The following is a 10,044-nucleotide window of genomic DNA, read 5'->3' on the forward strand; positions in this document are numbered from 1 at the left end:
TGACTTAAATGGGTCTTTTTTTGGTAACTTAATGCTACCTTTTCTGAAAAACAAATCCTTGAAAGCTGCTCCACAGTATCTCATGGGTTTACATCAAGGCAGATCAAAGGTCCCATTAGCAAAATATATTCTGGACAACTGCAAATAAGAATAAATTGTTTGGGAGTACACTAAATGCTGTGGAAATATGTGAGATCTAGAGATGCTTGGGGTCCTCAGGAAAAAAGCAGGAATTCAGGAGAAAAAATCCTAACAAAAGGTTTTTCAGAAAATATGTCCATGACAGGTAAGCACAGTTCTTCCCCTGAGCTCCTGGGAACCCACACTGTGTCCTGAAGCAGAGAATTTGGTTTGATTGTCCTGAGATTTGTTTTGTTTCTAGAGCTCATTGTGCATCCCTTGCACTCTTGTAGAGTTTACTTTGTTTTGTTCCTGTTCCCTTTTCAGTCCTGCCTGAAAAATCACTGAGCTTTCTGGTACTGTAATAGCCATCATTAATAATAATACCTTTAAATTATTCTAGTTAGTCTTTTTAAAGCATTTTCCTGACTACCTTCTTCTTTGCTAATTGCCTTTCTCCAGTGCCCTGAGGAAACCTGAATTTCCCAGAAGTTTTGGAGGGAAGGACAGGGAACTTGGCTGTGATATTTATACATTTTTCCTAAATGTAGGAAATTTGTCAGCTGCTGGAGAAGAAATACAATTTTTATGGCCCTATTTGTGCCCAGAATGGGGAGATAATGGCCAGAGAACACCAGGGCTTTTCAGACCATCAAAAAATCAAAATTTCTGGGTATTTCAGACCATCAGAAAGTCAAACGTTCTGGGCTTTTCAGACCATCAGAAAATCAAATGTTCTGGGCTTTTCAGACCATCAGAAAATCATCTGCTGTTCCTCTCCTCTCCCCTGCTGCTTGAAGTCAGGTGCCCTGGTTAAATTGGTTTAATTATTGGTTAAATAATGATGGGGATGCCATGAAGAGGCTGAGATGGGGGTTCAGTAGCCCTGAAGTGGGTGGAGGAAAGGTTTGAAGTTGGTTTGGGGTTCCCCTCAGCCCTGTGTCCTCAGCAGGGCCACTCAAGGACTATTCAGAAATTCAGCACTATTCAGAAATCCCTTCCAGAGCTTTTACCAAAAACCCTCCAGACTCTTGAGTTGAACTGGCACCCAGAGAATCAAGGCTGGGCAGGAAAATCTGGAGAAGGCTTCACTTGCAGGTGTTTGAAACCAAGGAATTTCTGTGACACTTAATTGAAAAATGATCATTTTCTGGTAAACCATAACAAAAATCTCCAGCTAACTCTGAATCCAGCTTTCCCTTTCATGCAGGGATTTTTTTCTCAGCTGTCTCTCCCCTTAGCTGTGCCCAGCCTGCAGGATTCTGAGCTCTGGAGTTGAGGAATTGTTGGTGATCAGGGTGCCCTAAATGCCAGGAGCAGATGCAATAAAGAGCTGTTCCTTTCCACTTGAAATGCCTGTTGCCTTTGCCAGGCAGCCAACACTGTAAATTCATTCTGACTATTTAAAAAAAGACCTTTTAGAGCTTTTGAGTGGTTTCTGGCTTATTCTGTAGCAATAAAACCACAGTGGCTGGGAGTCAGACGTTCAGGACCTCACCAAGTAACTCAATACAAGATATTTGGGAGCCTTGTGAAGTGCTTAGGAACGAGATAATTATACTGGCCTTTATCCCATTGTTTTCCTGCTCATAATCACTGCCCAGGGCTCTGTCTGGTGGCATTTGGGATTAATGTGGACCAAAAAAATAGGGCAGGGAATTGCAAAGTGGGAATCCCACCTGCTGGGGGGTGGTGGAACAATGGTGTGAAGAAGACAGGGGAGAAGGGAAGTGAGGGGGTGAATTTTCCTTCTTATCCTGCAGATAATTTTCCTTCTTATCCTGCAGAATTTTCCTTCTTGTCCTGCAGATAATTTTCCTTCTTGTCCTGCAGAATTTCCCTTCTTATCCTGCTGCACAGCACTCAAAGAGGACCTCAGACATGGCTTGTCTTGCCTGGTTATGTAAGGGCAGATTTCACCCTTGGAATCCATGCCAGTTTGGGTTCCAAATCCCAGTTCTCTCATTCCCTGAGGAATTCAGCCCTGAGAGCCCGAGGACAGCAGAGCTCAGCAGTGAGGGATTGCAGGGCTCAGCTGAGGCTCTGCCTTCCTCTGACACCCTCACCTGGCAGCTCTGGTGGTCACTCAGGTGATGGAAGGGTCCTGATGAGAGAAGATTTTCCTGCCTGACTGGGACCCAGTTTGCCAGCCCTGGCATCTGAGCAGGGCTTTTCCATGCAGCAGGGAAGGATGTGCTTGAGAAGGCTGATAAATGGTCTGTGAAGATTGGTCTGATACCGTTTTGGCCTTCTGGGAATGAGGACCTCATTGCAGATCAAATGTCTGATCTTTAAACTGGCATAAATCAGCATCACTCTAGCAAAGTTAATGGAGTTGTGCTGATTTACACCAGCTGAATTTATACCATCAAAAATCATTCATTTGCTCTGTCTCTTCTCCGCTTTTCCCCCCTCCTTGGATTAGAAATGAAGTCTATAAAGCTAATATGGTCCCTGCAGCAGCATAACTTCCACAGAGTGTTTGCTTGAAGAGGTTAAAAGCCCTATAAACTGCTTTACATTCTCTAATAATAAAATGCAGATGCAAAGGGGAAGGATTTGATGGTCAATTAATACAGAAACCATCCAGTGCTTTGCATAGGTCCTGCTCCTTGGCTTTGAAATACTATGCCCAATTAAAACCTTCCCCAGAACTATACCAAGATTAAAAAAGTAATAATAATCTGCATCACTCTAGGTAGCATGCTGCACTTTTCAGGCTGCCTCTGAGCTATGCCTCATAAACTCTTGGATAAGATTTGTCTGAGTGTTTCCAAGTGCAACTGCTCCTGGAGCAAAGCTGCAAAGCAGCATTCAGCAGGCAAAGCTGGAGAGTTATTTTATGGGGGAAAGGAGGAGGAGGGGGGTAAGGAAAGTGTTGAGAATCCCTCGTGCATTCCACTGAAAGGAAAAGAAAATTGTAGTTCCTGTAAAGGTTCTGGGTTATCCAGAGGGTGCTGGGCTGTGCCCACAGAGTGGCTCTGGTGTGGGCTGACACAAATTCCAGTGAATTTGCAGCTGGGTTGAGTGATGGCCACTCCAAAGGAACAGTGCAGGCTATCGAGACATTATTTGGTGGATAGCATCTGGATTTAATAGTCCAGAAGGCAGAAGAAAAGCCTTTCTCTAGCAGAGCTGAAAGGGTATGTGACGGTGTTCACAGGGGTCCCAGGATGAGGGAAGATATGAGAATGCTGACTCCATGTTTTAGAAGGCTTGACTTATTATTTTATTATACATATAATATTAAAACTATCCTAAAAGAAGAGAAGAAAGGATTTCATCAGAAGGCTAGCTAAGAATAGAAAAAGAATGATAACAAAGGCTTGTGACTGACCGAGATAGTCTGGACAGCTGACTGTGATTGGCCATTAATTAGAAACAACCTCATGAGACCAATCACAGATGCACCTGTTGCATTCCACAGCAGCAGATAACCATTGTTTACATTTTTGTTCCTGAGGCCTCCCAGCTTCTCAGGAGGAAAAATCCTAAGGAAAGGATTTTTCAGAAAATATCATGGCTACAGGCAGAAGGTAGTTTGGGCAGTGAGCAGCACCCACAGTAATCAATCAGTCAATAATCAATATCAGCCATCCCCTTCTTGGCTCCAGGGTTTCTCACTGACACCAAGAGGAAAATACATCACCATGTTTTAAGGTCCCTAGTAATTTATTTGCTGTACAGTGTGACAAAAAGAAGGAGAAGCAGAGTTCTGCAGAGGTTTAGATGTCTGGAGACACTCCCTTCTGGAGACTCTCCAGTAGCATTCAAAGGTAAAGGCATCTTGAGCCGTAATGTCAGGAGGAGGAGGAGTAGAAGGAGAAGAAAGAGAAGGAGAAGGAGAAGGAGAAGGAGAAGGAGAAGGAGGGGATGAAGGAGAAGAAGAAGAAAGAGAAGGAGAAGAAAAAGAAGGAGAAGAAGAAGAAGAAGATGACGGCGACGACGACAGGGGCTACACCATACTAAAAATCCCAAAACCTAAATTTCTCACCCAAGTGACATACTGTACTACCTTCTATTATCTATTTCACACCTTGGTAAATTCTGATCTATCTCAAAGCCTCAGAAGCCCTCTCCATGGGTGCAGGTTAAAGGCACTGTTTCTCTGGGGGTCAGAGCAGACAGAGCAATGTTCCCTGTGCCCTGGGTTCCCACATAAAAAGTCTGGTGGACCAGCCAGGCTCTCTGCTCTGCTGCACTCTGACAAGGGCTTCCCATCAGGTCCCACCTTGGCTGACTCACTGGACACTGCACAACCTCCTGCACTCAAACCATTCCAGGCAGCAGAACTCTGCAGCTGGGCCTGGAACCAGCTCCCACCCAGCACAGCTGGTGAGGGAATCTGCAGCCCCTCCACATGCTGATTGCTCACACAGAGCACAGTGAGGGTGTGGGTCCCATCTGGCGTGCCTGGAGTCATCCAACTCTGTTCTAAGCACTGGGGCTCAACAATGGCTGTTTGGGCTCTGCTGTTGATTGAATGGGATTTGTTGTCCATAATAAAACTCTTGGCACATGATCAGTCACTGTATATAAATCCAAATTACACAACTAACAGCCACAGTCCTGTAGAACAGCTCTGAAACACCATCAAAACAGGGGCCATCCCAAGCCCAGGCATTGTGAAGAGCCATGAGAAATCTGGCAGTGCCATTCAGGTCCCCTCCAGGTAGACTTGCAGGTGTAGAACATGGCTGGTGGTTGTCCTTGAGAGCTCCTGGCCAATGTCTGAACCCCAGCACAAAGGCTGGGATGATTTCTGAAGTACCTAGAACCAAACAACAGAAGGTGACACGACACTCTGTCCTTGAGGCCACAATAAACAGCATCAAACAGTTTAACTCTGCTGATTTTACTGGCAAAGCAGGGCAGGGGCCTGCACCAGCAGCATGTCCCCCTCCCAAACCCACAGGGATAAAGCTGACAGAAGCCCAGAAGTTTCAGTCACACCAGTGGCTCCATAACCACAAAAAGATGCATCACAGCCACGCTCTGGACACTGGCACCTTAAATCAGTGTTAATTTAAATACCAAAAAACCACTTATGAGCTTTGACTGAGCAAGGTGTCCTCAGGAGAGGAGGTGACAGGTTTGCTCTACTGCTATACCTGTTGGTGGTTCAGTTTAGGGGAGATGGATCTTCTTTCCTCTTTCTGGAATTTCAGGGCTTGATTCAGGTACCTAAATGCAGATGTCCACATCTAGTGCCCCTGCAGATGTGGCAGATGTGCCAGCTCCACACTGAGGTCTCATGGTGGCATGATGGGCTTAGTGGGCTACCAAGCAGTATCCAAGCAGGAATCCAGGAGGAAAATGAAGGTACAGACTGAGGGCTGTGGGGTGGAGCAGAGCTGCTCACACTGAGATACTGGAGGTGCTTAATAATTCAGCTTATCAAAAGGAGATCAAGAAGTATCTTATTAAAGATGAGGAGTACTTACTAAAGATGAGATATAACAGAACTCTCTTTAATCTAACAGACAAAGCCATATCAATATCCAGTGGCTGGAACCAAAATTAGACAAATTCAGACTGCAAAGAAAGTGCCAGTTTGTAATTGCAAGAGTAATGAGCCATTGGAATTACTCACCCTGGGCTGTGATGAATTCCCCACCATCTGAGTGGATGCTGTGCTAAAAAGCACCACACTGCAGACACATATTTCAGTGTTGGGAAATAATGGTAAAGCCTTTCCAGCTTGCATGAGGGTTTTTGTGCTGTAAAACACAAACAAAAATATCAGACTGCTCAATTACAGATGGAGAAGGAAAGCAGAGTGAAAGTGGACAGCCTGTGACAGTGAGGCCTTGAGAGGCTGCCTGGAACAGAGCTGGACAGAGTTAAAGAATAAAGCAGGGATTTATTAAAAAGATCTTCAAAGGATCCACCTTGGGCAGCACAAGAGACCAGCCAGGGCTGCACCCAAGATGAACCAAAATGGACTCAGAGTCAGGAAATTTCACACTTTTATAAGTTTTGGTCCATTTAGATACTGGGGTTAATTGTTCAATTCCAGCTCCAGGTGATGCAGTCCCATCCCTCCAGATGACTTTTCTGGAATGACTGCCCAGGTTTGGATCGGCTGTGGGGTTTGGGGAAGCTGAATGCACACACTGCTTTCCCTGGAGCAGCGGGTACAGCCCTGCCTGAAGCACAGGATGGATGAGGAATCCATCCCCCACTTTGGGAAATACAGCAGTCAGGATGCCAAGAGGGTGGTCTGCCTCTTGATTCAGGAGACAGAATTCAAACTGAAGGCTCCATGTGGAGCAAATTAGCAAAAGCTAATTCTAATCCATCCCATGCTGGCACAGAGGCGCGTCAGCCCTGCTTGGAGCTGCACCTCCCTTCAGATCTGGGCTGCTCCTTGTCCTCCATGGAGGAAAAAAGGGATGGGGAGAAGCTGCCTGGCAGTCAGTGTGCAGCTGGTCTGAGTTACTGAGCCTCTGGAGGATCAGCCACTTGCCCCCGTGCCCCAGGATAAATCACAGCCTCCTCCAGTGTGCTCAGGGAAGAGCCGGGCTTGGGTTTCCCACTTTTGACAGAGATGGGGCAAATCAAAAGCATTTTAAAAGAGTTTGTTCCATTATCAGTCTCAATCAAGGGTGAGACATAAGGGATGTAAAACTCAACTCCATTCCATCAGAAGCCAATCCATTTCCTGCTAACAATACCTTAAAAATGTTTTTCAGCCTATTAGCTTTTTGCCCCATAATGCTGCTGTTACTTCTAACACCAATCATCTCTTTTTTTACCTATATTGTAACCAATATTTAACACCAATCACCTCTATTTTAACCTATATTTAACACCAATCACCTATATTTTTATCTATATTTTAACCTATATTTAACTCAAATCACCTCTATTTTTACCTATATTTTAACCTATATTTAACACCCATCACCTCTATTTTTATCTATATTTTCACCTATATTTAACATCCATCACCTATATTTTTTCCCTGCATGGTCCTGCTACAATGCATCTTTCCCACTTCTAATTCTCTAAAATATCTGGTGTTTTTGCAAAGCTACATTTTGCAACTTGGTGAAATTTTTTTCCAGTTCAATCTCTCTCTCCACAATGTCATTTCTATTCCATGGCCCTCCTAAGCCAGCACACCTTATCCCAGAGTTTGCACACAGATGTACAAAGCTGTGTGAGCTTTCTGTCAGGTTTTGAGAATTCTTTAAAAATCCATTTCTCACATCTCACCCTCTTTCTTGAACTGTAAAAACTTCTTTAATGGTCTTATTCATCACCTGCTGCACACAGTGGAGTACACAAGGCACTGTTACTAATACTGCTGCCATAAAAATCAATATATGGAAAGGTTTAGAGACTGCCTGGTTGAGGAGATGGAAATACTGAGCCCCTATCAGCCTGTGATCATCATCACCATCATCCTGTTAGGGAACTAAGTATCTTTTCTATGTATTCTTTAGTATAGAATAATATTTTTAATATAGTATTATATTAATATATGAGTATTATAAAGTAATAAATGGGCCTTCTGAGAACATGGGGTCAGATGCATCATTCCTGCTTTAGTCAGGACATTCCCTGCAAATACAATTCTCCTCCATACCAATTTTAATTGATCCAGTTGCAGAGATGCATTTTGTCCTCTGGGGCTCCCGTACCAAAGGATGTCCAGGAGATCTCTCCCTTGTGCAAAGCCAGCATTGTTTGTTTGATAGCAGAACTTCTCTCTCTCTCTTTCACTTGTTCCTTCCTGCCCCCATTTTACAGAAAATAAAACACTGGAATCCAAACTAAATGGCTTGAGGGCAGAAGATGGCTGTAAAATTAAGTGCTGCTGATATCAACACCCAACAGTATTAATATTTGATATTTTGGTCTCCAATTTGCCAGTCAAGTAAAGCAGAGAAGGCAGGACTTGCCATGTAGAGTTGTCCTCAATGCTAAATCCTGCTGTGAGCCATCAGAGCAAATAAATCCATTTCTCTCTTACCTTGTACTCATGCAAATCACCACAGCAGTGGAATTAACCTGGTGTGAGGCCAGTGTGAGCAGGAAGATTGGCACCACAGGCAAGGAGAGCTGAACTTTCAGGGTTTATCCCCAAAAACTACCAGTTTGCAGGGAGTTAAAGAGCAGGAAGCATATTCCCTAAGGCAGAGACCCATTTGGAATAAATCTGCTTGCTGGCTGCACTCCTCACTCTGGCAGTCACCTCATTATAATTCAGGCTAAGTTCTGCAGCATGGTCAGCTTTAACTAATAAAGATCTAGCATGGTACCTTGACAATCTCATTAAATGGAGAGGTGGATTTTGGTGGTGGTTGTTGGAAGAGGAGAAAAAAGAGAAGAAGAAGGGAAGGGAAGGGAAGGGAAGGGAAGGGAAGGGAAGGGAAGGGAAGGGAAGGGAAGGGAAGGGAAGGGAAGGGAAGGGAAGGGAAGGGAAGGGAAGGGAAGGGAAGGGAAGGGAAGGGAAGGGAAGGGAAGGGAAGGGAAGGGAAGGGAAGGAAAAAGGAAAAAGTTTAGAAATCCAGACCAAGCCATTTCAGTTTTTTCAAGGTGTGTGTATATAGGTATACACAACATATACATACATGTACATTCTGCTAGTTGTTTCTATTAATTCTTCCACAAAAAAAAAAAAGGAAAAAAGAAAAAAAGTCCTCAGGGATAGCTGCATTCCAGTCTACAGGGAACTCCAACAGTGTCATTGATCATGGCTGGTATCAGTCCCAGGGTTCTTCTTGCACCTTGTTGGCATAAAAACTTTCTGCCCCTCCCAAAGCCCAGGAGTAGCTGCAATGTCAAAGCCTGCTGATTCCAGTGCTTTACCCAGTGTCAGGTTTGTTTTCAGTGACACCAGTAGATGTTTCCCCAGCTCTAAACTAGGATTTAAAAATCCCAGGAATTGAGCATTAATAAATGGCAGCTCTTCCACTTGGAGCACAAGCATCACCCACCCTACCGAGGGAGAGAAATGGAAAAAACTGGTTCTTTCTTTTTTCTTGTCTCCAGACTGCTGTGGCTCAGTGCTGGAGTGTTAACTTTGGAGTGCTGTGAGGATCCACTGGATTTTGGCAGCAATCCTTGGGATGTATTGGCAGCTTCACTCTACCCTCGTGGTATTTGCCAGGGAGCTCTGCATGGTTTCAAACCAGCTCCAGAACTGGACACAGCATCCTGCAAACCACATTTGGAGGCTGGAACTGATGCAAAAAAAGAGAGGGAAATATTTGATTAATCAGCTGGTCAAGGAGGCAGCACAGGGTCTTTGTTGTGCCTTTTAATGTTGTTCCTTCCTCGTGTCACAACAAGGGTGTCGCTGTGTTCTGCTGAGTCCTTCCTTGCTTGGGGCCAGTCATTTATCAACAGAGATTTCCATCTTGGCCTAATAATTCATCTCTTAGTGCAGCCCTCACTGCTCCTTTGTTTCCTCTTATCACAGCCTAATTATTTGGTGAAGGAGAGTTTCTGCCTATCCTGGGGCCAGTCAAGGAAACCTGAGTGCCAGGTGGGAGAATGAGAGTGGCAAAGGTTCCCAGGGCTCAGACCCAGGTTCTTCTGTGGCAGGGGAGGTTGGAAGAGCCCAGTGGGTCCAAATTAAGCAAAAAGTCTCTTTTTTTCCTGGCTTAACCTTCCCTTTGTGCATTTGTCACAGCCAAATGCTCCCACGTACATCACACCCACACATCTCCCACCACTTTCTCACACAGACACGCTCACATTCTCACACATTCTGCAAAGAAATCCTGTAAATTCAGGGGTTTGGTTTGTTTTTTGGGGGGTTTTTTTGTGTTTGGTTTGGTGTTTTTTTGGGTTTTTTCCTGTTTGCTTTTTTGGGAGTAGTTTCTCGTTTTTTTGGGGTTTTGTTTTGTTTTTTGGTTTTTTTTTTTTGTTTTGTTTGGGGAAATTCTGGGGGGTTTTTGGGTTGTTTTC

The 10,044-nt window shown here is 44.4% G+C and overlaps 1 long non-coding RNA gene across 2 annotated transcripts; it reads right to left on the minus strand.

The window, feature by feature from the left end:
• Positions 1-3,341: 3,341 nt before the first annotated feature.
• Positions 3,342-8,313, minus strand: LOC106629919 (uncharacterized). 2 transcript variants are annotated; one of them, XR_001333273.3, is made up of 4 exons: positions 8,102-8,313; positions 5,714-5,840; positions 5,232-5,456; positions 3,342-4,891 (listed from the first exon to the last, which is right to left on the minus strand). It is a non-coding gene; the product is annotated as an uncharacterized LOC106629919 (long non-coding RNA). The 2 variants fall into 2 exon arrangements; XR_012583214.1 differs by having other exon boundaries at positions 3,342-5,456.
• Between the last annotated feature and the right edge of the window lie 1,731 nt (positions 8,314-10,044).

This window comes from Zonotrichia albicollis, chromosome 19, assembly GCF_047830755.1.
Source record: "Zonotrichia albicollis isolate bZonAlb1 chromosome 19, bZonAlb1.hap1, whole genome shotgun sequence".
NCBI lineage: Eukaryota > Metazoa > Chordata > Aves > Passeriformes > Passerellidae > Zonotrichia > Zonotrichia albicollis.